Source organism: Amia ocellicauda, chromosome 10, assembly GCF_036373705.1.
Source record: "Amia ocellicauda isolate fAmiCal2 chromosome 10, fAmiCal2.hap1, whole genome shotgun sequence".
In the NCBI taxonomy this organism is placed as follows: domain Eukaryota; kingdom Metazoa; phylum Chordata; class Actinopteri; order Amiiformes; family Amiidae; genus Amia; species Amia ocellicauda.
Genome location: NC_089859.1, coordinates 43,706,669 through 43,734,240, shown reverse-complemented (window position 1 = coordinate 43,734,240; position 27,572 = coordinate 43,706,669). Strand labels below are relative to the sequence as shown.

The window sequence follows — 27,572 nt, the reverse complement described above, 5'->3', positions numbered from 1 at the left end:
AACCTAACTCACACTGGAGTTGTAACTAATCTTACATAATCATTCTATTTTAAACAAAGTCTGGAATAAATAAGTCTTGGCTTTCTCCTTATGAGCTACCTCTGTTTTCCAGATAACTCACCCTATTGTCTCTCACTTCTCTCTCTCTCAGGCCCGCCTTATATACCTGGTGAATAATTGAGGAAGTAACACCAAGTGACCACATTAGGTGCTAGAATGGCTGCCTGAGGGTTTCTGGGGAGTGTAGTTGCCTAGGGTCGGTATTCTACCCTAGAGTACACACCTTGCAGCAGACCTGGCCTGACATATCTGCCATGTATGACCCTGCCCCTTGGTTTGTCACAATACATACATACATACATATACACGGAAAATAAATAATAGAATTATGAATCACAATAAGATGTAATGAAGTACAGAAAAAGAAAATGTAATAAAATGTGATCTTTAATACATACAAATAAAGAAAATAGGTATACCATTTCCAGATTCCTTTTTTGAAATACAATGACATGCATTACAAACGAGTATTTACATTATATTTACAGCCGGTGCTCGTGTGTCACTGTGTCCCTCAGGCTGTGGTTGGCGCTGACATATTGGGCAGAATGTGTCCCTTATTTTGGGCTAAAGCTTTCTGTGGAGGGGAACGTGGATCAGTTTGTACCATTTTTGGGAGGATCTGCCTTGTTGGGGCGGAGCTGTGATCCAGGTGAACAGCAGATCGGGCATAGGTGGGCATGTGGGCAGAGGAGTAGGAAGGCCGGTCAAGCAAATAAGCTTGCTAAGGTACACAGCAGCAGCAAGCAGCCCCCCCATCCAGCCAGCCAGCCAGTCTGGCTGGCAGTGACTGAGTGGTTGACAGACGGCAAGCAACGGAATGTTCATGCTCTGTGATGTCATAGCAGTCAGCTGAGAGAGGCTTGTGATGTCATCGCTGAGCTGGCTGGCTGGCTGGCTGGCTGGCTGTGTGTGGGTCTGTGTGTGTGTGTGTGTGTGTGTGTGTGTGTGTGTGTCTGTTTGTGTTTGTCAGTCTGTCTGTCTGTCTGTCTCTCTCTCTCTCTCTCTCTCTCTCTCTCTCTCTCTCTCTCCCTCTCAATTCAATTCATTTGTATTGTCAAAGCAATTGGACATACATACATACATACATACATGCTAGAAAATCATTACTATGTTATCTTAAAGGCTAACTAAGCAGAACATATTTCATTATAGAACAGAGTTCATAGATCTACACATGGTTTTAAGGAACAGGCACGTAGGTCATACCGTTTGACATTGTCTCCAAGGTTCTCATCGTAAATAACAAACAGAAATCAAACTACCTTATGGCCTCCTGACCTTCTAGCTTGACCTTATCTTTCTTAAGTATACAAGAGAGAAAAACAGGTTTGAGAAAATCATTTCTAACTTTCCTTCCATACAATAATACATACATACATACATACGGAAAATAAATAATAGAATTATGAATCTCAATATAATGTAATGAAGTACAGAAAAAGAAAATGTAATAAAATGTGATCTTTAATACATTCAAATAAAGAAAATAGGTTTACTATTTCCAGATTCCTTTTTGAAATACAATGACATGCATTACAAACGAGTATTTACATTATATTTACAGCCGGTGCTCGTGTGTCACTGTGTCCCTCAGGCTGTGGTAGGCGCTGACATATTGGGCAGCCAGGGTGGCTGTGTGTCCCTCCACCAGGAGGACTGAGCGTTTTTCTTTTTTCTCAGTTTTGTCACAGGTTGGGTGGGCATTCGTTATGTTGTTACAGAATGTGTCCCTTATTTTGGGCTAAAGCTTTCCGTGGAGGGGAACGTGGATCAGTTTGTACCATTTTTGGGAGGATCTGCCTTGTTGGGGCGGAGCTGTGATCCAGGTGAACAGCAGATCGGGCTTAGGTGGGCATTTGGGCATAGGAGTAGGAAGGCCGGTCAGGCAAATTAGCTTGCTAAGATACGCAGCAGCAGCAAGCAGCCCCCCCATCCAGCCAGCCAGCCAGTCTGGCTGGCAGTGACTGAGTGGTTGACAGACGGCAAGCAACGGAATGTACGTGCTCTGTGATGTCATAGCAGTCAGCTGAGAGAGGCTCGTGATGTCATGGCTGAGCTGGCTGGCTGTCTGGCTGGCTGGCTCTGTGTGTGTGTGTGTGTGTGTGTGTGTGTGCGTGTGTCTGTCTGTCTGTCAATTCATTTCAATTCAATTCAAAGGTGCTTTATTGGCATGATCTATCACAATATTGCCAAAGCAGATACAAATGTTCTATCAATCAAGACAAAACATTGCAATACAAGATTCAGTGGAACAAATATAGTACACATTGAAATAAAATTAAGTAGGATATAAACCATATTTGTTGTTTGTATCAAAATTTGTGTCATGACATCAGAAAAATCACTGTTTTTATTTTGTTTTGCAAATGGAGTGCCACAGGCTGGTGTCTACACACTGTCTCGCAGGCTGTGGCAGGTGGATACATATTGCGCTGCTAAGAAGGCAGTGCGCTCCTCCTCTCCCAGCAGGACGGGGAGTTTGCAGCAATCGGGGATCATGCTGAACTCAGGGATATGCATTTTTAATATTTTAAAGTATGTCTCCCTGATTTTTGTGTATTTAGGGCAGGACAGCAGGAAATGCGCCTGTGTTTCGACCTCCCCTAGGTCACACTGGCTGCACAGCCGCTCTTCTCTGGCAACCCAGAATTTTCTGTAGCGGCCTTTTTCAATGGCGAGGCTGTGGTCACTGAGCCTGTATTTAGTTAGATTTTGTCTCTCTTTTATATTTTGGATTTTTAAGTATTCAGCCAATGTAATGTTTCTATTCAGGGCCCGGTAGCATTCCAATTTGTTTTGTAATTCTAATTCGTGTCTCTAATCTTTTGTGTATTTGCTTTTCAGGTACATGTCAATTTTCCCAATTGTTGTTGTTTTGGTCATTGTGTGTTCGGGCTCTGTGAGCCTCAGAGCCGTGGGGGCGTTTCTGTGTACGTGTAAGATGTTTTTATTAAATTCTAGGTGGAATATTTCCATGGGGCTTTTGTCCCAATTGTTGTTATTGAGGTTCATGAGGGGACCCCACACTTCGCTCCCATATAGCAGGATTGGTTGGATGATGGAGTTTAATATTTTAATCCAAATAGTTATTGGTATTGTTGTTTTCCCAAATTGTGTCTTTATGGCATAAAATGCCCGGCGTGCCTTGTCTTTTAATGCGTTTATAGCCAGGCTGAAGCTCCCTGACGCACTGATGGTCAGGCCAAGGTAGTTGTATCTGGTGCAGTGCTCTAATCCAGTGCTGCCCAGAGTGAAGCGGTACCTGTTTCCCTGAGATGGGGCTTTTTTCTGGAAAACCATAACTCTGGTCTTGTCCAGATTGACTGCCAGGGCCCATTTCTGACAGTACTGCTCTAGCAGCGCCAGGTTCTGCTGAAGCCCCTGCTCTGTGGGCGACAGCAGCACCAGGTCGTCTGCATAGAGCAGGAACTTGATCTCTGTGTCATGGAGAGTTAGGCTGCGGGCGTCAGACTGCTCCAACACTGTGGCCAACTCGATGATGTAGATGTTGAACAGTGTTGGACTCAGACTGCAGCCCTGTCTCACTCCCCACCCCTGAGTGAAGAACTCTGTTCTTGAGTTGCCAATTTGAACTCCGCATTTGTTTTCAGAATACATTGATTTAATGATGTCATAAACTTTACCCCCTACACCACTCTGTAGAAGTTTATAAAATAATCCCTTGTGCCAGATTGAGTCAAATGCCTTTCTAAAGTCTACAAAACAGGCAAATATTTTTCCTTTATTGTTTTGGGTATATTTATTTATGAGGGTGTGTAGAGTGTAAATATGATCGGTTGTGCTGTGTTTTGGTAGGAAGCCAATCTGACTCTTATTCAGGACACTGTGCTTGGTAAGGAAGGCCAGTATCTGGGCGTTGATGATACTGCAGAACACCTTCCCCAGGTTACTGCTCACACAGCTGCCCCAGTAGTTATTGGGGTCTAATTTGTCTCCACTTTTAAAAATCGGGGTGATCAATCCTTGATTCCCGACCTCAGGGAAACACCCGGCTCTCAGCACCAGGTTAAAGAGTTTGAGCAGAGCCTCCTGCAGCTGCGGGCTGCTGTGCTTCAGCATCTCAGGGCTGATGCTGTCGGGGCCGCTGGCTTTCCTGGGTTTGAGGATTTTGAGTTGATGTTTTAGTTCCTGTATTGTAAATGGGTTATCTAAGGGATTTTGGTTATTCTTAATGATTTCTTCCAATTTATTTAGGTTTTTTAATATTTTAACCTGTTCTGGCTTTGGATTGTTTTCAACATTTTGGTAAAGTTTTTCAAAGTGTGTTTTCCAGATTTCTCCATTTTGAATTGGTATTTCATTTTTTGTTTTTGGGGTATTTATTCTGCCCATATAGTGGTCTTTTTTCTTACTGAGGAGTTGCTTGTAGTGCCGCAGGGCCTGGCAGTAGCTGAGGCGAGCCTCCTGGTTGTCGGGCTCTCTGTGTTTAGTGTTGGAGAGATGTCTCAGGTGTTTCCTAGAAGTTTCACACTCCTGGTCACACCACTGTTCTTTTTTTCTTTTAGACGATTTCATATTTTGGTTTTTAATTGTTTTAATGTTTGATTTTAAAGCCAGTCTCTCAAATATTTCATTCAGTGTTTTGGTGGCTGAGTTTATTCCGTTTTGGTTTATTTGATAGTGTGAGGATTGATATCTGTCTAACATGTTTTCAATCTCATCACTATTCAGGGCTCTTGTGTAGTTCTCTGTGCTGGGCTCTGACCATCTCTAACTGGGTGGCAGGGAGACCAGTTTTGTGGGAAGTTTGGCTCTGACTTGTGGCTGCGCTGATCTTTTTAGGTAAAGTGTTATTTGGCTGTGGTCTGATAGTGGAGATTGTTGTCTGACTATAAACGCATTGTTGGCTTGTGGGTCCAGGTCAGTTATGGCGTAGTCCACCACACTGCTGCCCAGAGCCGAGCAGTATGTGAATCTCCCCAGAGAGTACCCCCTGGTCCTGCCATTGATGATATATAGACCCAGGCTTTTACATAGGCGCACTACCTGCTTCCTGCTCTTGTTTACCACGCTGTCGTGGCTGTGTCAGTGTGGAGGTGTGTGTGTGGCACAGCGGGGAGTCTCCGAACAGGTGTGTGTTCCCCTCTGTATTGATGTAGTCCATCTCTCTGCCAGTCCTGGCATTGAGATCGCCACACAGCAGTACAGAGCCCAGGGTCTGGAAGTGGCAGATTTCGTTTTGAAGCTCATGAAAGCCTTCCTCATTATAGTAGGGGGAGTCTGCGGGTGGCATATAAATTGCACATAGGTATATATCTGTGTTATTTTGTAGGGTGTCTTTTCTGATTTTCATCCACAGGTGTGTGTCTCCTCTCTGTACTGGGCATAGGGCTGCTCGGAGCTCCTCCCTGTACCACACGATAATCCCCCACGAGGCCCTGCCACACCTGACTTTGGGTTTTTTATAGGAGGGCACAATCAGCTCCCTGTATCCATTGTATCCATCCAGTGTATAGACATATCTGCACAGCACCAAGTCTCTACAAGAATGAAAACATCTGAACTATTTACAGTGTTGATCAGTTCAGGGCCTGTGCTCTTCATTCCAAAAGTTGAGGAGCGTAAACCCTGCATATTCCAACTGCTTATTTTAAAGGACATGTTAATATATTTTATTATACTTGTCTCTTCTACATAAGAAAGTTTAATTTGTGGTCTACAACTGATATTATATTACTATTAATAATTATATATGGATATACATAATAATCACTCAAAGATTTTATCTTTGCATCAAAATATCAGAATAATTAAATCACATTTTTTCTTACTCTCCATCTCCACAACCATATATATGTGTGTTGAGGCTCAGTTAACTCAGCAGTGTGGAACAGATGACACTGAGGAGTTGCCTTATCTGGGCCAGCTGGGCAGCATCGGGCCTCCAGGCTCTGGAAGCCGCTGCTGCGTGGCTGTGTGGCTGTGCTGGTCCCCGGCTGTCCGCTCTGCTGTGCTGGACGGGCCCTCTGGGGATGGGGGGGTGGGGAATGGGGCCGCGGGGTCTCAAGGGCTGGGGCTGGGGTGGAGCCGGTGGCTGGGGATGTGGCCGGGGGCTGGGGGGTTTGCTCCTGGTCTCGAGGTGGGGGTGTGTGGGGTTTCGGCCCAGGGTTGTGTCCTTGAGGACCTTTGAGATGATCCTCACACCCGTCTTGTTGAGGTGGACGTGGTCATACAGGTGATGTGGCTGGATGTCTCAGTGGTGTGCCAGGTGGACGTTGGGGAGGAGGGCACATCTTCGGGACACTTCTGCGTTGATGGCCTGGATGATGTGCAGGGGCACGTCTGTGCGGGGCAGCAGTGTGGAGATGGAAATTTTGGCAGTTGGGAATTCCTCTGTGGCTTTCGTTGCTACCTGTCTCAGGGCTGAGGCCACATCGCCCCTGCGGGCACTCAGGTCGTTAGTGCCGGTGTGGATGAGGATGTGTTTGACTTGGCAAAGCCTCCTCTTGGAGAGCAGCTCCAGGGCTCTCTGTGCTGTGGAGCACCAAAGCTTTTTCACTTTTCGCCCAGGGAAGAGGCGCCTCTCAACCAGGAACTTCCCATTGGATTCGCTCAGAATGACCACCTCTGCGTTGACCTGCCACGCCGGGTTTGCGTCGGGAGTGGTGGGGGCAGCGGGTGTGTTTTGGGGGAGTGGCGTTTCAGGGGGTTGTGTATTAGTGGCAGGTCTGGTGATAGTGGGTGTGTCAGGAGTGGTGGGGAGTGTGGGTGGATCAGTGGGTGCGTCAGGGTTTGGAGGTGTTGTGGGGTCAGTGCAGTGCAGTCTCTGTGCTCCAGTGATGTGTAGCTCCTCTCTTAGCTCCTCCAGCTGGCTCTGCAGGCTCCTCAGCTAGCTGTGCTGGGGTGTCCTGGTCAGCTCCTCCCTCGCTCTGCGCAGCTCCGTCCTCAGGGTTTGGCTCTGCTCCTCCAGGTCTCTCACTGCTGCTCTCAGCTCATGGATCTCAGCCTTGTGCTGCATCTTTAGTCTGTGCATCTCATCCCGGAGCTGATCGCACAAGGAGGTCTGGGCCAGGGTGCTCAAGGTCTGCTCCCTGAACTCCGCAAACTCCAGCTCCAGCACTGATAGGCATTCCTTTAGTGTTTTAATGTTGCTGGAGAGTTTTGGGGAGACAGGGGGGCAGTCTGTGGGAGATGGGGCACTGTCTGGCTCCGTGTGGCTGGGGGCAGACTGCAGGGTGGCCGGCTCTGGCTCTTGTTTCTCTACCTCAGTCTGCTGCTTTGAGGTGTGGAAGCCGAGAGCTAATTGGTCCAGGCTGCTCTCGCTGCCCTGCACCATGATGGTCCCGTTGTGGTATACATTAAAAGTGAGCATCACACTGTCTGTGTCTTTCTCTACCAGCACTGAGATCTGCCTGCCTCTGCTAATGCCCCTCTTGTTGTTATTGGGGTATGTCTGGCACAGGGTTTTGTGAAAGGCGGTGTAGAACAGTAGATTGTTCTTGACCCTGTTTTCTCCTTTACCGGTGTAGTCTAGGATGAGGGTCTCAGGAGATGCTCTCATCACAGCTTGTTTGTAGTCCTTCTTAGCCTGTGCAGAGCGAATGTCTTCAGGGTATCGGATTTCAAAAGGCAGCTCTGCAGTCAGACTGCTGTTCGATAGATTTCTATCAGTCTCAGTGGCAATTGGGCTCTCTCCTACTGTCACTCTATTCAAATCGGAGCTCTGCATTTTCATTGGCTGAGTCAACTACTGAGAATGCTTATTTATTTTATTAATACATATTTTTTTGTTTAATTATTTGTCTCTTACCTCCAATTCTTGTCTTCAGCTTTTCTTTTCTGACTTTTCTTCCTGAACTGTCTCTCTGCTTTCTTCTTTTTGTGTTTCTCTTAAAATTATTATTTTTTGAATACTTTTTCTTCTGAATTTCTATTCCATGTCTTCTGTGTATGTTTATAGTGCTATATATTCATTTGTAAATCACAAATTCAATCCGCTTATGTATAAAAACAAATGTTTTTTAGGAGCTCATATTCCTCTCTCTCTCTCTCTCTCTCTCTCTCTCTCTCTCTCTCTCTCTCTCCCTCTCAATTCAATTCATTTGTATTGTCAAAGCAATTGGACATACATACATATACATACATACATACATACATACATACATCTACACGGAAAATAAATAATAGAATTATGAATCACAATAAGATGTAATGAAGTACAGAAAATGAAAATGTAAAAAAATTTCCAGATTCCTTTTTTGAAATACAATGACATAACGCACATAATGCATAACAAACGAGTATTTACATTATATTTACAGCCGGTGCTCGTGTGTCACTGTGTCCCTCAGGCTGTGGTAGGCGCTGACATATTGGGCAGCCAGGGTGGCTGTGTGTCCCTCCCCCAGGAGGACTGGCGTTTTTCTTTTTTCTCAGTTTTGTCACAGGTTGGGTGGGCATCCATTATGTTGTTACAGAATTTGTCCCTTATTTTGGGCTAAAGCTTTCCGTGGAGGGGAACGTGGATCAGTTTGTACCATTTTTGGGAGAATCTGCCTTGTTGGGGCGGAGCTGTGACCAGGTGAACAGCAGATCGGGCATAGGTGGGCATGTGGGCAGAGGAGTTGGAAGGCCGGTCAAGCAAATAAGCTTGCTAAGGTACGCAGGAGCAGGAAGCAGCCCCCCCATCCAGCCAGCCAGCCAGTCTGGCTGGCAGTGACTGAGTGGTTGTCAGACGGCAAGCAACGGAATGTACGTGCTCTGTGATGTCATAGCAGTCAGCTGAGAGAGGCTCGTGATGTCATCGCTGAGCTGGCTGGCTGGCTGGCTCTGTGTGTGTGTGTGTATGTCTGTGTGTGTGTGTGTGTGTCTGTTTGTCTGTTTTTCAGTCTGTCTGTCTCTCTCTCTCTCTCTCTCTCTCTCTCTCCCTCTCAATTCAATTCATTTGTATTGTCAAAGCAATTGGACATACATACATTCATACATACATATATATATATATATATATATATATATATATATATATACATACATACATGCATACATGCTAGAAAGTCATTACTATGTTATCTTAAAGGCTAACAAGCAGAACATATATCATTATAGAACAGAGTCCATAGGTCTACACATGGTTTTAGGGAACAGGCACGTAGGTCATACCGTTTGACATTGTTTCCAAGGTTCTCATCGTAAATAACAAACAGAAATCAAACTAGCTTCTGGCCTGACCTTCTAGCTTGACTCTATCTTTCCGCCTTATATACTTGGTGAATAATTGAGGAAGTAGCACCAAGTGACCACATTAGGCTGCCTGAGGGTTTCTGGGGAGTGTAGTTGTCTAGGGTCGGTTTTCTTCCCTAGAGTGCAGACCTTGCAGCAGACCTGGCCTGACATATCTGCCATGTATGACCCTGCCCCTTGGTTTGTCCCACATCCTCCCCCCCAGCTGCGACCCCATAGGTCGAGCGACAGCCGCAAAAAAGCATGCACCCGGGACAGCCCATCAACATTCCCCATGGCCTTCCCTGGCCTGTGCTGCAGGGTGAAATGAAAATGTTGGAGACTCAAAAACCACCTCATCACACGGGCATTCCTGTCTTTCGAACGATGCATCCAAGTGAGGGGGGCATGGTCAGTGATCAGGGTGAAGTGCCTGCCCAACAAATAGTATCGAAGACTGTCCAAAGCCCACTTCACTGCCAAACATTCTTTTTCAACTACCAAATAATTTATTTCATTGGATTCCAACTTTCTGCTAAGGAACAACACCGGGTGTTCGTGATCACCCATTCTTTGGGACAAAACCATTCCGATCCCCACCTCAGAGGCGTCCGTCTGGACTATAAATTCTTTCTGAAAGTCAGGTACCATTAAAACGGGGTTGCGGCAGAGCGCCTCCTGTAGGCTCCGGAAAGCCCGGTTTGCTGTATCACCCCATCTAACCATATTGGGTTCTGTAGCCTTAGTCATATCAGTCAGAGGGGCCGCTAAGGTAGCATAGTTGGGAATAAACCTCCGGTAATACCCAGTTAACCCTAAAAATGCCCTAACCTGCTTTTTATTGACAGGCCTAGGCCAAGAGTTTATGGCTTCAACCTTGGATATTTGGGGTTTCACCATACCCCTCCCTACTGTATAGCCCAAGTATTTGGCCTCTTCCAACCCCAAATTGCATTTGGTTGGATTAGCCATCAGGCCTGCTGCATGTATTGAATCCAATACCGCTTGGAGCTGAGACAAATGTGATTCCCAATCTGGACTGTGAATGACCACATCATCTAAATATGCTGCCGCATACGTCCTGTGTGGTCTAAGTATGTGGTCCATCAACCTTTGAAAGGTGGCAGGAGCACCATGCAGGCCAAAGGGCATCACTGTGTAGTGAAACAGACCATCTGGGGTTGCAAAGGCTGTTTTTTCTTTGGCACCCGGGGTCAAGGGAATCTGCCAGTAGCCCTTGGCTAAGTCAATAGTTGAAATATAGCGAGCATTCCCAATATTCTCTAACAATTCATCTACTCGGGGCATTGGGTATGCATCAAACTTTGAAATTTCATTAACCTTTCTAAAATCATTACAGAATCTCCAGGAGCCATCAGGTTTGGAAACCATGACTATAGGGCTGGACCACTCACTGTGGGATTCTTCAATAACCCCTGCCTCCAGCATTTCCTTAACCTCATTTCTAATAGTGTTCCTGCGAGCTTCTGGTACCCTGTAAGGCCTCATATTTACCTTCTTTCCTGGGAGAGACACAATGTTGTGAGAGACTAAATGGGTACGCCCCGGTATGCCTGAGAAAACTTCCCTATTACGTATTATCAAGTCGTTCACCTCCTTCAACTGGTCAGGTGACAAGGCAGCTGCAATATTCACCTTCGGTGTCCCTAGTGGCTGAGGGGGGTAAGTCAACATCAACACTTCCCTGTCCTTCCAGGCTTTTATTAAGTTGACATGATATATTTGTTCTGGGGGTCGGCGGCCGGGTTGCTGAACCTTATAGTTCACTTCCCGTATTCGCTCTATAATCTCATAAGGTCCCATCCACGTAGCCAGAAATTTACATTCTACAGTGGGAACCAACACCAACACCCTATCACCAGGCTGGAACACCCTCAGTGTAGCCTGACGATTATAGGCGAATTGTTGGTGTTCCTGTGCCTGCCTTAGGTGCTCTCTCACAATGGGAGTGACTGTGGCTATTCTCTCTTGCATAGCATTGATGTGCTCGACTACACTCCGGAAAGGAGTGGACTCGTGTTCCCACGTTTCACGGGCTATGTCTAATATCCCCCTGGGGTGCCTCCCATATAACAGTTCAAAAGGCGAAAAGCCCAGGGAAGCCTGTGGGACTTCCCTAATGGCAGACATCAAGTAGGGCAGCATGAATTCCCAATTTTTCCCATCCTTATCGATTACCTTTCTTAGCATGGACTTCAGGGTCCTATTAAATCTCTCAACCAACCCATCTGTTTGTGGGTGGTAGACTGATGTTCTCAACTGCTTAACCTGCAACAATTTACACAGATCGGTCATAACCTTAGACATAAAGGGTGTGCCCTGATCTGTTAATATCTCCCTCGGTATCCCCACCCTACTACACATCAACATTAGCTCTTTTGCAATACCTTTTGAAGCCATGGTCCGCAGTGGAATGGCTTCTGGGTACCTGGTGGCATAATCCAAAATAACCAGTATATACTGATGCCCTCTGGCTGATTTCGGGAGAGGTCCCACCACATCCATAGCTATCCTAGCAAAGGGGGTCTCTATGATGGGCAAAGGGACCAGTGGGCTTCTGAAGGCTGGTTTAGGAGCATGTAGTTGACATTCAGGACATGAGCTACAATGTTCTGTCACGTCTGCATGTACGCCTGGCCAGTAAAACCTCCTCAGGAGTCTATCCTTGGTTTTGTCCATCCCCAGATGTCCCCCCAGGATATGCCCATGTGCCAGATTGAGAACTGTTCGTCTGAATGGGGTGGGAACTAGCAATTGCTCCACAATGTCCACCCCTATCTTATTTACACGGTACAATAGGTCATTTTTTACCATAAAATAAGGATAAGCTGTTGGCGGGTCTGCAGTAGTCATAGGGGTCCCATTTACTACCTTCACATTTTCTTTAGCATAGTGTAGAGTGAGATCTCGCACCTGTGCGCTGCCAAAATCAGTGGGGAGTCCCTCTAACACTGACACTTCTACATTGTCAGCTTCAGGGGTCTCTATGAATGGATTCTCACCCACCCTGCTAGTGCTGGGTTCCTCACCCTCCATAGGGTCATCTACGTCACTACATTCCACCCCTATGTTTTCAGTTTAATTTTCCCCAACCAAAACCTTCACTGTCGACTCAACTGGAACCAGGTCTACTTTTAGCTCTAGTTGTGGGATCGAGGCAACTTCTGGCTTACAGTTTTCAGTGTGCATTTCCAATTTACTATGTTTTCTATCTAGTTTTCCAAAATTAGGAAAATATCGTCCCAGTATCACATCATATGGCATGTTGGGTACCACACCGACTTCGTAATCTAGTTTCCCGGCCTCTGTCTGTATGTTTACAAGGGCTGTGGGATAGGGGCGTGTGTCACCATGTGTGCATGTGATACTGAGCTCCTGATGTCTATCCAGCTTGTTGGTCGCTACAAATTTTTCTGTGACCAGTGTAACCATACTGCCAGAGTCGAGTAGAGCAGCCACTTCTTTCTCATCGACTATCACTGTACACATGTGTTTTGGATTAGGTACTCAGCCTATGAAAACATCCGTCCCAACAGGGCAGGCATAAAATACCGGTTTCTCTTTCCCCATATCACACACATTACATTGCATTGGTTCCTCTCTACCTGGGCAGTGGGCCGCAATATGTCCTACTTTGTCACAATTGTAGCAGACAATTGGTTGTGATGGTGACCCCCTATAACCCTTAGTCTCGGCTTTAGGCCCCACCTTTGCCCCCCCCAGTCTTGCTCTTTTCTTCCAACCCAGCGCGTCATGTTTCCCAGAGTACTTTGGAACCATCTTACCCGGTCCGCTGGTTCGTCATGGCCTGGGGAACGAGTTTTTAACCTCCGGTACATGCTCTGCTGCTCCGGCTGTATAGAACCGCTCTACAATGGCCACCAAGGTGTCAGCGGACAGCACCTCATTCTGGCCAACCCAGCGTCGAACGTCCTTGGGCAAACAGCGTTGGTAGTTGTCAAGGACTATGGCCTCCACCACCTCGGCTGATGAATGGACCTCTGGCTGTAGCCATTTCCTGGCCAGATGGATCAGATCAAACATCTGCGTTCGGATTGGTTGTCCTGGTTGGTAGGCCCACTGCTGAAACCGATGTGCCCTCACTGCGGTGGTCACGCCCAATCGGGTCATTATCTCCGCTTTCAATTTATCATAGTCCTGGGCGTCCTTCAGCTCCAGATCAAAGTACGCTTTCTGTGCATCCCCTGCCAGATAAGGTGCCACAAGCCCTGCCCAGGAATCTTTTGGCCATCCCTCTCTCCGCTGTCCTCTCAAAGGTCATAAGGAAGGCCTCAACATCGTCCTGTTTTGTCATTTTCTGCAGAAAGTGATTGGTGCGGGGAGTGGAATGGGTTGCAGCCCCCTGTGGCCCAATCCTGGTTGCAAGTGCTTCAACACTCTCTTTCAGCTCTTTAGTCACCTTTTCCTGCTCTTCTCTAAACATTTTATTTGTATCATGCTGGACCTGCAGTGCTTCCTGATGCATCCGCATAGCATCCTGGTGAGCCACCTGCTGCACCCTGGTCGCTTCCTGTTGGGCTATTACAGCCTGTAGTTTTTTTTTTTTTGGATAAAAAAATTCACTCAGCCAGTCTGGGTTTCATGAGGTGCTGCCCGCATTCTACACCAAATGTGACAAAACGCCTTGGCTGTACACATGTGCGGGTCTTCTCTGTGATCTTCTTAGGAGTAAAAACCAGTCATGACCCAGGGAGGAGGTTGCAAATACAGGGCTGTGCCTGTATGTTTACTTCAAACAAAACAAATCTGAAAACAAAACCTAACTCACACTGGAGTTGTAACTAATCTTACATAATCATTCTATTTTAAACAAAGTCTGGAATAAATAAGTCTTGGCTTTCTCCTTATGAGCTACCTCTGTTTTCCAGATAACTCACCCTATTGTCTCTCACTTCTCTCTCTCTCAGGCCCGCCTTATATACCTGGTGAATAATTGAGGAAGTAACACCAAGTGACCACATTAGGTGCTAGAATGGCTGCCTGAGGGTTTCTGGGGAGTGTAGTTGCCTAGGGTCGGTATTCTACCCTAGAGTACACACCTTGCAGCAGACCTGGCCTGACATATCTGCCATGTATGACCCTGCCCCTTGGTTTGTCACAATACATACATACATACATATACACGGAAAATAAATAATAGAATTATGAATCACAATAAGATGTAATGAAGTACAGAAAAAGAAAATGTAATAAAATGTGATCTTTAATACATACAAATAAAGAAAATAGGTATACCATTTCCAGATTCCTTTTTTGAAATACAATGACATGCATTACAAACGAGTATTTACATTATATTTACAGCCGGTGCTCGTGTGTCACTGTGTCCCTCAGGCTGTGGTTGGCGCTGACATATTGGGCAGAATGTGTCCCTTATTTTGGGCTAAAGCTTTCTGTGGAGGGGAACGTGGATCAGTTTGTACCATTTTTGGGAGGATCTGCCTTGTTGGGGCGGAGCTGTGATCCAGGTGAACAGCAGATCGGGCATAGGTGGGCATGTGGGCAGAGGAGTAGGAAGGCCGGTCAAGCAAATAAGCTTGCTAAGGTACACAGCAGCAGCAAGCATCCCCCCCATCCAGCCAGCCAGCCAGTCTGGCTGGCAGTGACTGAGTGGTTGACAGACGGCAAGCAACGGAATGTTCATGCTCTGTGATGTCATAGCAGTCAGCTGAGAGAGGCTTGTGATGTCATCGCTGAGCTGGCTGGCTGGCTGGCTGGCTGGCTGTGTGTGTGTCTGTGTCTGTTTGTGTTTGTCAGTCTGTCTGTCTGTCTGTCTCTCTCTCTCTCTCTCTCTCTCTCTCTCTCTCTCTCTCCCTCTCAATTCAATTCATTTGTATTGTCAAAGCAATTGGACATACATACACATACATACATATACACTCACCTAAAGGATTATTAGGAACACCTGTTCAATTTCTCATTAATGCAATTATCTAATCAACCAATCACATGGCAGTTGCTTCAATGCATTTAGGGGTGTGGTCCTGGTCAAGACAATCTCCTGAACTCCAAACTGAATGTCTGAATGGGAATGAAAGGTGATTTAAGCAATTTTGAGCGTGGCATGGTTGTTGGTGCCAGACGGGCCGGTCTGAGTATTTCACAATCTGCTCAGTTACTGGGATTTTCACGCACAACCATTTCTAGGGTTTACAAAGAATGGTGTGAAAAGGGAAAAACATCCAGTATGCGGCAGTCCTGTGGGCGAAAATGCCTTGTTGATGCTAGAGGTCAGAGGAGAATGGGCCGACTGATTCAAGCTGATAGAAGAGCAACTTTGACTGAAATAACCACTCGTTACAAACGAGGTATGCAGCAAAGCATTTGTGAAGCCACAACACGTACAACCTTGAGGCGGATGGGCTACAACAGCAGAAGACCCCACCGGGTACCACTCATCTCCACTACAAATAGGAAAAAGAGGTGAGACATTCAGATGGTAGAGTCAGAATTTGGCGTAAACAGAATGAGAACATGGATCCATCATGTCTTGTTACCACTGTGCAGGCTGGTGGTGGTGGTGTAATGGTGTGGGGGATGTCTTCTTGGCACACTTTAGGCCCCTTAGTGCCAATTGGGCATCGTTTAAATGCTACGTCCTACCTGAGCATTGTTTCTGACCATGTCCATCCCTTTTTGACCACCATGTACCCATCCTCTGATGGCTACTTCCAGCAGGATAATGCACCATGTCACAAAGGTCGAATCATTTCAAATTGGTTTCTTGAACATGACAATGAGTTCACTGTACTAAACTGGCCCCCACAGTCACCAGATCTCAACCCAATAGAGCATCTTTGGGATGTGGTGGAACGGGAGCTTCGTGCCCTGGATGTGCATCCCACAAATCTCCATCAACTGCAAGATGCTATCCTATCAATATGGGCCAACATTTCTAAAGAATGCTTTCAGCACCTTGTTGAAGCAATGCCACGTAGAATTAAAGCAGTTCTGAAGGCGAAAGGGGGTCAAACACAGTATTAGTATGGTGTTCCTAATAATCCTTTAGGTGAGTTCATCGTAGCTCTTAATACTCTCTTTCTGTCTGGAGGAGATATAATTGAAGTATTGTACACGTACCCGGCTACTTTCAACACCCATTGCTGCACTGATATTTTTCCCTCCATTTTTCTTTATCCATTTTTTTTTTTGCTGGAAGTTCCGTCAATACCCACCAGCCTTTAAGAGACATCATGCAGCCAGGCTTTTTGGCTTGCAGCCACACCGTCCTGAACGCGCCCGATCTCGTCAGATCTCGGAAGCTAAACGGGGCAGGGCCTGGTCAGTACTTGGATGGGTGACCTCCTGGAAATACCTGGTGCAGCAAGCTTTTTCGTCTCCTGGGTAACTTCATCGTAGCTCTTAGTACTCTCTTTCAGTCTGGAGGAGATATTATTGAAGAATTGTACACGTACCCGGCTACTTTCAACACCCTTTGCTGCACTGATATTTTTCCCTCCATTTTTTTTTTTTTTTTTTTTTTTTTTTGCTGGAAGTTCCGTCAATACCCGCCAACCTTTAAGAGACATCATGCAGCCAGGCCTCTCGGCTTGCGGACACAAAGTCCTGAACGCGCCCAATCTCGTCAGATCTCGGAAGCTAAACGGGGCAGGTCCTGGTCAGTACTTGGATGGGTGACCTCCTGGAAATACCAGGTGCTTCTAGCTTTTTCGTCTCGTGGGTAACTTCATCGTAGCTCTTAATACTCTCTTTCTGTCTGGAGGAGATATAATTGAAGAATTGTACACGTACCCGGCTACTTTCAACATCCTTTCCTGCACTGATATTTTTCCCTCCATTTTTCTATTTTTTTTTTTTTTTTTTTTTGCTGGAAATTCCGTCAATAACCGCCAGCCTTTAAGAGACATCATGCAGCCAGACATCTCGGCTTGTGGCCACACCGTCCTGAACGCGCCCGATCTCGTCAGATCTCGGAAGCTAAACGGGGCAGGACCTGGTCAGTACTTGAATGTGAGACCTCCTGGAAATACCTGGTGCTGCAAGCTTTTACGTCTCCTGGGAAACTTCATCGTAGCTCTTAATACTCTCTATCTGTCTGGAGGAGATATAATTGAAGTATTGTACACGTACCCGGCTACTTTCAACAGCCTTTGCTGCACTGATATTTTTCCCTCCATTTTCCATTTTTTTTTTTTTTTTTTTTTGCTGGAAGTTCCGTCAATACCCGCCAGCCTTTAAGAGACATAATGCAGCCAGGCCTTTTGGCTTGCGGCCACATTGTCCTGAACGCGCCTGATCTCGTTAGATCTCGGAATCTAAACGGGGCAGGGCCTGATCAGTACTTGGATGGGAGACCTCCTGGAAATACCAGGTGCTGCAAGCTTTTTACGTCTCCTGGGTAACTTCATCATAGCTCTTAATACTCTCTTTCAGTCTGTAGGAGATATTATTGAAGAATTGTACACATACCCGGCTACTTTCAAAACCCTTTGCTGCACTGATATTTTTCCCTCCATTTTTCTATTTTTTTTTTTTTTTTTTTGCTGGAAATTCCGTCAATACCCGCCAGCCTTTAAGAGACATCATGCAGCCAGGCATCTCGGCTTGCGGCCACACCATCTTGAACGCGCCCGATCTCGTCAGATCTCGGAAGCTAAACGGGGCAGGACCTGGTCAGTACATGAATGTGAGACTTCCTGGAAATACCTGGTGCTGCAAGCTTTTACGTCTCCTGGGTAACTTTATCGTAGCTCTTAATACTCTCTATCTGTCTGGAGGAGATATAATTGAAGTATTGTACACGTACCCAGCTACTGTCAACACCATTTGCTGCACTGATATTTTTCCATCCATTTTTCTTTTTTTTTTTTTTTTTTGCTGGAAGTTCCGTCAATACCCGCCAACCTTTAAGAGACATCATGCAGCCAGGCCTCTCGGCTTGCGGCCACACCGTCCTGAATGCGCCCGATCTCGTCAGATCTCGGAAGCTAAACGGGGCAGGGCCTCGTCAGTACTTGGATGGGAGACCTCCTAGAAATACCAGGTGCTGCAAGCTTTTACGTCTCCTGGGTAACTTTATCGTAGCTCTTAATACTCTCTCTCTGTCTGGAGGAGATATAATTGAAGTATTGTACACGTATCCAGCTACTGTCAACACCCTTTGCTGCACTGATATTTTTCCATCCATTTTTCTTTTTTCTTTTTTTCTTTTTTTTTTTTGCTGGAAGTTCCGTCAATACCCGCCAACCTTTAAGAGACATCATACAGCCAGGCCTCTCGGCTTGCGGCCACACCGTCCTGAATGCGCCCGATCTCGTCAGATCTCGGAAGCTAAACGGGGCAGGGCCTCGTCAGTACTTGGATGGGAGACCTCCTAGAAATACCAGGTGCTGCAAGCTTTTACGTCTCCTGGGTAACTTTATCGTAGCTCTTAATACTCTCTCTCTGTCTGGAGGAGATATAATTGAAGTATTGTACACGTACCCAGCTACTGTCAACACCCTTTGCTGCACTGATATTTTTCCATCCATTTTTCTTTTTTCTTTTTTTCTTTTTTTTTTTTGCTGGAAGTTCCGTCAATACCCGCCAACCTTTAAGAGACATCATGCAGCCAGGCATCTCGGCTTGTGGACACACCGTCCTGAATGTGCCTGATCTCGTCAGATCTCGGAAGCTAAACGGGGCAGGGCCTGGTCAGTACTTGGATGGGAGACCTCCTAAAAATACCAGGTGCTGCAAGCTTTTTACATCTCCTGGGTAACTTCATCGTAGCTCTTAATACTTTCTTTCTGTCTCCAGGAGATATAATTGAAGAATTGTACACGTACCCGGCTACTTTCAACACCCTTTCCTGCACTGATATTTTTCCCTCCATTTTTCTTTTTTTTTTTTTTTTTTTCTTGCTGGAAATTCCGTCAATACCCGCCAGCCTTTAAGAGACATCATGCAGCCAGACATCTCGGCTTGCGGCCACACCGTCCTGAACGCGCCCGATCTTGTCAGATCTCGGAAGCTAAACGGGGCAGGACCTGGTCAGTACTTAAATGTGAGACCTCCAGGAAATACCAGGTGCTGCCAGCTTTTTACGTCTCCTGGGTAACTTTATCGTAGCTCTTAATACTCTCTATCTGTCTGGAGGAGATATAATTGAAGTATTGTACACGTACCCAGCTACTGTCAACACCCTTTGCTGCACTGATATTTTTCCATCCATTTTTCTTTTTTTTTTTGCTGGCAGTTCCGTCAATACCCGCCAGCCTTTAAGAGACATCATGCAGCCAGGCATCTCGGCTTGCGGCCACACCATCCTGAACGCGCCCGATCTCGTCAGATCTCGGAAGCTAAACGGGGCAGGGCCTGGTCAGTACTTGGATGGGTGACCTCCTGGAAATACCAGGTGCAGCAAGCTCTTTCGTCTCCTGGGTAACTTCATCGTAGCTCTTAGTACTCTCTTTCAGTCTGGAGGAGATATTATTGAAGAATTGTACACATACCCGGCTACTTTCAACACCCTTTGCTGCACTGATATTTTTCCCTCCATTTTTTTTTTTTTTTTTTTTTTTTTTGCTGGAAGTTCCGTCAATACCCGCCAACCTTTAAGAGACATCATGCAGCCAGGCCTCTCAGCTTGCGGACACAAAGTCCTGAACGCGCCCAATCTCGTCAGATCTCGGAAGCTAAACGGGGCAGGTCCTGGTCAGTACTTGGATGGGTGACCTCCTGGAAATACCAGGTGCTTCTAGCTTTTTCGTCTCCTGGGTAACTTCATCGTAGCTCTTAATACTCTCTTTCTGTCTGGAGGAGATATAATTGAAGTATTGTACACGTACCCGGCTACTTTCAACACCCTTTCCTGCACTGATATTTTTCCCTCCATTTTTCTATTTTTTTTTTTTTTTTTTTTTTGCTGGAAATTCCGTCAATAACCGCCAGCCTTTAAGAGACATCATGCAGCCAGACATCTCGGCTTGTGGCCACACCGTCCTGAACGCGCCCGATCTCGTCAGATCTCGGAAGCTAAACGGGGCAGGACCTGGTCAGTACTTGAATGTGAGACCTCCTGGAAATACCTGGTGCTGCAAGCTTTTACGTCTCCTGGGTAACTTCAGCGTAGCTCTTAATACTCTCATTCAGTCTGGAGGAGATATAATTGAAGAATTGTACATGTACCCGGCTACTTTCAACACCCTGTCCTGCACTGATATTTTTCCCTCCATTTTTCTATTTATTTATTTTTTATTTTTTGCTGGAAGTTCCGTCAATACCCGCCAGCCTTTAAGAGACATCATGCAGCCAGGCCTCTTGGCTTGCGGCCACACCGTCCTGAACACGCCCGATCTCGTCAGATCTCGGAAGCTAAACGGGGCAGGGCCTGGTCAGTACTTGGATGGGAGACCTCCAGGAAATACCTGGTGCTGCAAGCTTTTACGTCTCCTGGGAAACTTCATCGTAGCTCTTAATACTCTCTATCTGTCTGGAGGAGATATAATTGAAGTATTGTACACGTACCCGGCTACTTTCAACAGCCTTTGCTGCACTGATATTTTTCCCTCCATTTTCCATTTTTTTTTTTTTTTTTTTTTTGCTGGAAGTTCCGTCAATACCCGCCAGCCTTTAAGAGACATAATGCAGCCAGGCCTTTTGGCTTGCGGCCACATTGTCCTGAACGCGCCTGATCTCGTTAGATCTCGGAATCTAAACGGGGCAGGGCCTGATCAGTACTTGGATGGGTGACCTCCTGGAAATACCAGGTGCTGCAAGCTTTTTACGTCTCCTGGGTAACTTCATCATAGCTCTTAATACTCTCTTTCAGTCTGTAGGAGATATTATTGAAGAAATGTACACATACCCGGCTACTTTCAAAACCCTTTGCTGCACTGATATTTTTCCCTCCATTTTTCTATTTTTTTTTTTTTTTTTTTGCTGGAAATTCCGTCAATACCCGCCAGCCTTTAAGAGACATCATGCAGCCAGGCATCTCGGCTTGCGGCCACACCATCTTGAACGCGCCCGATCTCGTCAGATCTCGGAAGCTAAACGGGGCAGGACCTGGTCAGTACATGAATGTGAGACTTCCTGGAAATACCTGGTGCTGCAAGCTTTTACGTCTCCTGGGTAACTTTATCGTAGCTCTTAATACTCTCTATCTGTGTGGAGGAGATATAATTGAAGTATTGTACACGTACCCAGCTACTGTCAACACCATTTGCTGCACTGATATTTTTCCATCCATTTTTCTTTTTTTTTTTTTTTTTTGCTGGAAGTTCCGTCAATACCCGCCAACCTTTAAGAGACATCATGCAGCCAGGCCTCTCGGCTTGCGGCCACACCGTCCTGAATGCGCCCGATCTCGTCAGATCTCGGAAGCTAAACGGGGCAGGGCCTCGTCAGTACTTGGATGGGAGACCTCCTAGAAATACCAGGTGCTGCAAGCTTTTACGTCTCCTGGGTAACTTTATCGTAGCTCTTAATACTCTCTCTCTGTCTGGAGGAGATATAATTGAAGTATTGTACACGTATCCAGCTACTGTCAACACCCTTTGCTGCACTGATATTTTTCCATCCATTTTTCTTTTTTCTTTTTTTCTTTTTTTTTTTTGCTGGAAGTTCCGTCAATACCCGGCAACCTTTAAGAGACATCATGCAGCCAGGCATCTCGGCTTGTGGACACACCGTCCTGAATGCGCCTGATCTCGTCAGATCTCGGAAGCTAAACGGGGCAGGGCCTGGTCAGTACTTGGATGGGAGACCTCCTAAAAATACCAGGTGCTGCAAGCTTTTTACATCTCCTGGGTAACTTCATCGTAGCTCTTAATACTTTCTTTCTGTCTCCAGGAGATATAATTGAAGAATTGTACACGTACCCGGCTACTTTCAACACCCTTTGCTGCACTGGTATTTTTCCCTCTATTTTTCTTTTTTTTTTTTGCTGGCAGTTCCGTCAATACCCGCCAGCCTTTAAGAGACATCATGCAGCCAAGCCTCTTGGCTTGCGGCCACACCATCCTGAACGCGCCCGATCTCGTCAGATCTCGGAAGCTAAACGGGGCAGGGCCTGGTCAGTACTTGGATGGGAGACCTCCTGGAAATACCTGGTGCTGCAAGCTTTTACGTCTCCTGGGTAACTTTATCGTAGCTCTTAATTCTCTCTTTCTGTCTGGAGGAGATATAATTGAAGAATTGTACATGTACCCGGCTACTTTCAACACCCTTTGCTGCACTGATATTTTTCCCTCCCTTTTTCTATTTTTTTTTTTTTTTTTTTTGCTGGAAGTTCCGTCAATACCCGCCAACCTTTAAGAGACATCATGCAGCCAGGCCTCTCGGCTTGCGGCCACACCGTCCTGAATGCGCCCGATCTCGTCAGATCTCGGAAGCTAAACGGGGCAGGGCCTCGTCAGTACTTGGATGGGAGACCTCCTAGAAATACCAGGTGCTGCAAGCTTTTACGTCTCCTGGGTAACTTTATCGTAGCTCTTAATACTCTCTCTCTGTCTGGAGGAGATATAATTGAAGTATTGTACACGTATCCAGCTACTGTCAACACCCTTTGCTGCACTGATATTTTTCCATCCATTTTTCTTTTTTCTTTTTTTCTTTTTTTTTTTTGCTGGAAGTTCCGTCAATACCCGCCAACCTTTAAGAGACATCATGCAGCCAGGCCTCTCGGCTTGCGGCCACACCGTCCTGAATGCGCCTGATCTCGTCAGATCTCGGAAGCTAAACGGGGCAGGGCCTGGTCAGTACTTGGATGGGAGACCTCCTAAAAATACCAGGTGCTGCAAGCTTTTTACATCTCCTGGGTAACTTCATCGTAGCTCTTAATACTTTCTTTCTGTCTCCAGGAGATATAATTGAAGAATTGTACACGTACCCGGCTACTTTCAACACCCTTTGCTGCACTGGTATTTTTCCCTCTATTTTTCTTTTTTTTTTTTGCTGGCAGTTCCGTCAATACCCGCCAGCCTTTAAGAGAAATCATGCAGCCAAGCCTCTTGGCTTGCGGCCACACCATCCTGAACGCGCCCGATCTCGTCAGATCTCGGAAGCTAAACGGGGCAGGGCCTGGTCAGTACTTGGATGGGAGACCTCCTGGAAATACCTGGTGCTGCAAGCTTTTACGTCTCCTGGGTAACTTTATCGTAGCTCTTAATTCTCTCTTTCTGTCTGGAGGAGATATAATTGAAGAATTGTACATGTACCCGGCTACTTTCAACACCCTTTGCTGCACTGATATTTTTCCCTCCCTTTTTCTATTTTTTTTTATTTTTTTTTGCTGGAAGTTCCGTCAATACCCGCCATCCTTTAAGAGACATCATGCAGCCAGGCATCTCGGCTTGCGGCCACACCATCCTGAACGCGCCCGATCTCGTCAGATCTCGGAAGCTAAACGGGGCAGGACCTGGTTAGTACATGAATGTGAGACCTCCTGGAAATACCTAGTGCTGCAAGCTTTTACGTCTCCTGGGTAACTTTATCGTAGCTCTTAATACTCTCTATCTGTCTGGAGGAGATATAATTGAAGAATTGTACATGTACCCGGCTACTTTCAACACCCTTTGCTGCACTGATATTTTTCCCTCCCTTTTTCTATTTTTTTTTTATTTTTTTTTGCTGGAAGTTCCGTCAATACTTGCCAGCCTTTAAGAGACATCATGCAGCCAGGTCTCTTGGCTTGCGGCCACACCGTCCTGAACGCGCCTGATCTCATCATATCTCGGAAGCTAAACGGGGCAGGGTCTGGTCAGTACTTGGTTGGGTGACCTCCTGGAAATACCAGGTGCTGCAAGCTTTTTACGTCTCCTGGATAACTTCATCGTAGCTCTTAATACTCTCTTTCAGTCTGGAGGAGATATTATTGAAGAATTGTACACGTACACGGCTACTTTCAACAGCCTTTGCTGCACTGATATTTTTCCCTCCATTTTCCTTTTTTTTTTTGTTTTTTTTTTGCTGGAAGTTCCGTCAATACCCGCCAGCCTTTAAGAGACATCATGCAGCCAGGCCTCTTGGCTTGCGGCCACACCATCCTGAACGCGCCCGATCTCGTCAGATCTCGGAAGGTAAAAGGGGCAGGGCCTGGTCAGTACTTGGATGGGTGACCTCCTGGAAATACCTGGTGCTGCAAGCTTTTTTGTCTCCTGGGTAACTTCATCGTAGCTCTTAGTACTCTCTTTCTGTCTGGTGGAGACATAATTCAAGTATTGTACACGTACCCGACTACTTTCAACACCCTTTGCTGCACTGGTATTTCTCCCTCCATTTCTCTTTTTTTTTTTTGCTGGCAGTTCCGTCAATACCTGCCATTCATTAAGACACATCATGCAGCCAGGCCTCTCGGCTTGCGGCCACACCGCCCTGAACACCCCCAATCTCGTCAGACCTCGGAAGCTGAACGGGGCAGGGCCTGTTCAGTACTTGCATGGGAGACCTGCTGGAAATAAAAGGTGCTGCAAGCATCTTACGTCTCCTGAGTAACTTCATCGTAGCTCTTAATACTCTCTTTCTGACTGCAGGAGATATAATTGAAGAATTGTACACGTACCCGGCTACTTTCAACACCCATTGCTGCACTGGTATTTCTCCCTCCATTTCTCTTTTTTTTTTTTGCTGGCTGTTCCGTCAATACCCGCCAGCCTTTAAGAGACATCATGCAGCCAGGCATCTTGGCTTGCGGCCACACCGTCCTGAACGCGCCCGATCTCGTCAGATCTCGGAGGCTAAACGGGGCAAGGCCTGGTCAGTACTTGGATGGGTGTCCTCCTGGAAATACCAGGTGCTGCAAGCTTTTTACGTCTCCTGGGTAACTTCATCGTAGCTCTTAATACTCTCTTTCAGTCTGGAGGAGATATAATTGAAGAATTGTACACGTACCTGGCTACTATCTACACCCTTTGCTGCACTGATATTTTTACCACCATTTCTCTTTTTTTTTATTTGCTGGATGTTCCGTCAAAACCCGCCAACCATTAAGAGACATCATGCAGCCAGGCCTCTCGGCTTGTGGCCACACCGTCCTGAATGCACCTGATCTCGTCAGATCTCGGAAGCTAAACGGGGCAGGGCCTGGTCAGTACTTGGATGGGAGACCTCCTAGAAATACCAGGTGCTGCAAGCTTTTTACGTCACCTGGGTAACTTCATCGTAGCTCTTAATACTCTCTTTCTGTCTGGAGGAGATATAATTCAAGTATTGTACACGTACCCGGCTACTTTCAACACCCTTTGCTGCACTGGTATTTCTCCCTCCATTTCTCTTTTTTTTTTTTGCTGGCAGTTCCGTCAATACCCGCCAGCCTTTAAGAGACATCATGCAACCAGGCCTCTCGGCTTGCGGACACACAGTCCTGAACGCGCCCGATCTCGTCAGATCTCGGAAGCTAAATGGGGCATGACCTGGTCAGTACTTGATTGTGAGACCTCCTGGAAATACCTAGTGCTGCAAGCTTTTACGTCTCCTGGGTAACTTTATCGTTGCTCTTTATACTCTCTATCTGTCTGGAGGAGATATAATTGAAGTATTGTACACGTACCCGTCTACTTTCAACACCCTTTGCTGCACTGGTATTTTTCCCTCTATTTTTCTTTTTTTTTTTTGCTGGCAGTTCCGTTAATACCCGCCAGCCTTTAAGAGACATCATGCAGCCAGGCGTCTCGGCTTGCGGCCACACCATCCTGAACGCGCCTGATCTCGTCAGATCTCGGAAGGTAAAAGGGGCAGGGCCTGGTCAGTACTTGGATGGGTGACCTTCTGGAAATACGAGGTGCTGCAAACTTTTTACGTCTCCTGGGTAACTTCATCGTAGCTCTTAATTCTCTCTTTCTGTCTGGAGGAGATATAATTGAAGAATTGTACACGTACCCGGCTACTATCATCAGCCTTTGCTGCACTGGTATTTTTCCCTCTATTTTTCTTTTTTTTTTTTTTGCTGGAAGTTCCGTCAATACCCGCCAACCTTTAAGAGACATCATGCAGCCAGGCCTCTCGGCTTGCGGCCACACCGCCCTGAACACCCCCAATCTCGTCAGACCTCGGAAGGTAAAAGGGGCAGGGCCTGGTCAGTACTTGGATGGGTGACCTTCTGGAAATACGAGGTGCTGCAAACTTTTTACGTCTCCTGGGTAACTTTATCGTAGCTCTTAATACTCTCTATCTGTCTGGAGGAGATATAATTGAAGTATTGTACACGTACCCAGCTACTGTCAACACCCTTTGCTGCACTGATATTTTTCCATCCATTTTTCTTTTTTTTTTTTGCTGGCAGTTCCGTCAATACCCGCCAGCCTTTAAGAGACATCATGCAGCCAGGCGTCTCGGCTTGCGGCCACACCGTCCTGAACGCGCCCGATCTCGTCAGATCTCGGAAGCTAAACGGGGCAGGGCCTGGTCAGTACTTGGATGGGTGACCTCCTGGAAATACCAGGTGCAGCAAGCTTTTTCGTCTCCTGGGTAACTTCATCGTAGCTCTTAGTACTCTCTTTCAGTCTGGAGGAGATATTATTGAAGAATTGTACACATACCCGGCTACTTTCAACACCCTTTGCTGCACTGATATTTTTCCCTCCATTTTTTTTTTTTTTTTTTTTTTTTTTGCTGGAAGTTCCGTCAATACCCGCCAACCTTTAAGAGACATCATGCAGCCAGGCCTCTCAGCTTGCGGACACAAAGTCCTGAACGCGCCCAATCTCGTCAGATCTCGGAAGCTAAACGGGGCAGGTCCTGGTCAGTACTTGGATGGGTGACCTCCTGGAAATACCAGGTGCTTCTAGCTTTTTCGTCTCCTGGGTAACTTCATTGTAGCTCTTAATACTCTCTTTCTGTCTGGAGGAGATATAATTGAAGTATTGTACACGTACCCGGCTACTTTCAACACCCTTTCCTGCACTGATATTTTTCCCTCCATTTTTCTATTTTTTTTTTTTTTTTTTTTTGCTGGAAATTCCGTCAATAACCGCCAGCCTTTAAGAGACATCATGCAGCCAGACATCTCGGCTTGTGGCCACACCGTCCTGAACGCGCCCGATCTCGTCAGATCTTGGAAGCTAAACGGGGCAGGACCTGGTCAGTACTTGAATGTGAGACCTCCTGGAAATACCTGGTGCTGCAAGCTTTTACGTCTCCTGGGTAACTTCAGCGTAGCTCTTAATACTCTCATTCAGTCTGGAGGAGATATAATTGAAGAATTGTACATGTACCCGGCTACTTTCAACACCCTGTCCTGCACTGATATTTTTCCCTCCATTTTTCTATTTATTTATTTTTTATTTTTTGCTGGAAGTTCCGTCAATACCCGCCAGCCTTTAAGAGACATCATGCAGCCAGGCCTC

The 27,572-nt window shown here is 46.3% G+C and overlaps 9 non-coding genes and 21 pseudogenes across 9 annotated transcripts; all 30 read left to right on the top strand.

Moving 5' to 3' along the window:
- Positions 1-16,496: 16,496 nt before the first annotated feature.
- On the top strand, positions 16,497-16,615 carry LOC136761759 (5S ribosomal RNA). Its single transcript, XR_010820390.1, has one exon. It is a non-coding gene; the product is annotated as a 5S ribosomal RNA (ribosomal RNA).
- Positions 16,616-17,172: 557 nt separating this feature from the next.
- Positions 17,173-17,291, top strand: LOC136760978 (uncharacterized; annotated as a pseudogene).
- Positions 17,292-17,510: 219 nt separating this feature from the next.
- On the top strand, positions 17,511-17,629 carry LOC136761316 (uncharacterized; annotated as a pseudogene).
- Positions 17,630-17,848: 219 nt separating this feature from the next.
- Positions 17,849-17,967, top strand: LOC136761605 (uncharacterized; annotated as a pseudogene).
- Positions 17,968-18,182: 215 nt separating this feature from the next.
- On the top strand, positions 18,183-18,301 carry LOC136760683 (uncharacterized; annotated as a pseudogene).
- A 224-nt stretch (positions 18,302-18,525) lies between these two features.
- Positions 18,526-18,644, top strand: LOC136760681 (uncharacterized; annotated as a pseudogene).
- Positions 18,645-18,868: 224 nt separating this feature from the next.
- Positions 18,869-18,987, top strand: LOC136761225 (uncharacterized; annotated as a pseudogene).
- A 220-nt stretch (positions 18,988-19,207) lies between these two features.
- Positions 19,208-19,326, top strand: LOC136761764 (uncharacterized; annotated as a pseudogene).
- A 209-nt stretch (positions 19,327-19,535) lies between these two features.
- Positions 19,536-19,654, top strand: LOC136761587 (5S ribosomal RNA). The gene has a single exon (XR_010820370.1). It is a non-coding gene; the product is annotated as a 5S ribosomal RNA (ribosomal RNA).
- A 557-nt stretch (positions 19,655-20,211) lies between these two features.
- Positions 20,212-20,330, top strand: LOC136760977 (uncharacterized; annotated as a pseudogene).
- Positions 20,331-20,550: 220 nt separating this feature from the next.
- Positions 20,551-20,669, top strand: LOC136761621 (5S ribosomal RNA). The gene has a single exon (XR_010820375.1). It is a non-coding gene; the product is annotated as a 5S ribosomal RNA (ribosomal RNA).
- A 220-nt stretch (positions 20,670-20,889) lies between these two features.
- Positions 20,890-21,008, top strand: LOC136761274 (uncharacterized; annotated as a pseudogene).
- Positions 21,009-21,227: 219 nt separating this feature from the next.
- Positions 21,228-21,346, top strand: LOC136761604 (uncharacterized; annotated as a pseudogene).
- Positions 21,347-21,561: 215 nt separating this feature from the next.
- Positions 21,562-21,680, top strand: LOC136760680 (uncharacterized; annotated as a pseudogene).
- A 224-nt stretch (positions 21,681-21,904) lies between these two features.
- LOC136760974 (uncharacterized) lies at positions 21,905-22,023 on the top strand (annotated as a pseudogene).
- Positions 22,024-22,233: 210 nt separating this feature from the next.
- LOC136761363 (5S ribosomal RNA) lies at positions 22,234-22,352 on the top strand. The gene has a single exon (XR_010820348.1). It is a non-coding gene; the product is annotated as a 5S ribosomal RNA (ribosomal RNA).
- Positions 22,353-22,571: 219 nt separating this feature from the next.
- On the top strand, positions 22,572-22,690 carry LOC136760678 (uncharacterized; annotated as a pseudogene).
- Positions 22,691-22,914: 224 nt separating this feature from the next.
- LOC136762488 (5S ribosomal RNA) lies at positions 22,915-23,033 on the top strand. The gene has a single exon (XR_010820686.1). It is a non-coding gene; the product is annotated as a 5S ribosomal RNA (ribosomal RNA).
- A 210-nt stretch (positions 23,034-23,243) lies between these two features.
- Positions 23,244-23,362, top strand: LOC136761247 (5S ribosomal RNA). The gene has a single exon (XR_010820337.1). It is a non-coding gene; the product is annotated as a 5S ribosomal RNA (ribosomal RNA).
- Positions 23,363-23,580: 218 nt separating this feature from the next.
- On the top strand, positions 23,581-23,699 carry LOC136761456 (uncharacterized; annotated as a pseudogene).
- Positions 23,700-23,918: 219 nt separating this feature from the next.
- On the top strand, positions 23,919-24,037 carry LOC136761125 (uncharacterized; annotated as a pseudogene).
- Positions 24,038-24,257: 220 nt separating this feature from the next.
- Positions 24,258-24,376, top strand: LOC136762497 (5S ribosomal RNA). Its single transcript, XR_010820694.1, has one exon. It is a non-coding gene; the product is annotated as a 5S ribosomal RNA (ribosomal RNA).
- A 209-nt stretch (positions 24,377-24,585) lies between these two features.
- Positions 24,586-24,704, top strand: LOC136761990 (uncharacterized; annotated as a pseudogene).
- A 210-nt stretch (positions 24,705-24,914) lies between these two features.
- On the top strand, positions 24,915-25,033 carry LOC136760780 (uncharacterized; annotated as a pseudogene).
- A 211-nt stretch (positions 25,034-25,244) lies between these two features.
- Positions 25,245-25,363, top strand: LOC136762418 (5S ribosomal RNA). Its single transcript, XR_010820617.1, has one exon. It is a non-coding gene; the product is annotated as a 5S ribosomal RNA (ribosomal RNA).
- Positions 25,364-25,573: 210 nt separating this feature from the next.
- LOC136762055 (uncharacterized) lies at positions 25,574-25,692 on the top strand (annotated as a pseudogene).
- Positions 25,693-25,901: 209 nt separating this feature from the next.
- LOC136761527 (uncharacterized) lies at positions 25,902-26,020 on the top strand (annotated as a pseudogene).
- Positions 26,021-26,232: 212 nt separating this feature from the next.
- Positions 26,233-26,351, top strand: LOC136761804 (uncharacterized; annotated as a pseudogene).
- A 210-nt stretch (positions 26,352-26,561) lies between these two features.
- On the top strand, positions 26,562-26,680 carry LOC136761655 (5S ribosomal RNA). Its single transcript, XR_010820378.1, has one exon. It is a non-coding gene; the product is annotated as a 5S ribosomal RNA (ribosomal RNA).
- A 556-nt stretch (positions 26,681-27,236) lies between these two features.
- Positions 27,237-27,355, top strand: LOC136761306 (uncharacterized; annotated as a pseudogene).
- Positions 27,356-27,572: the final 217 nt, after the last annotated feature.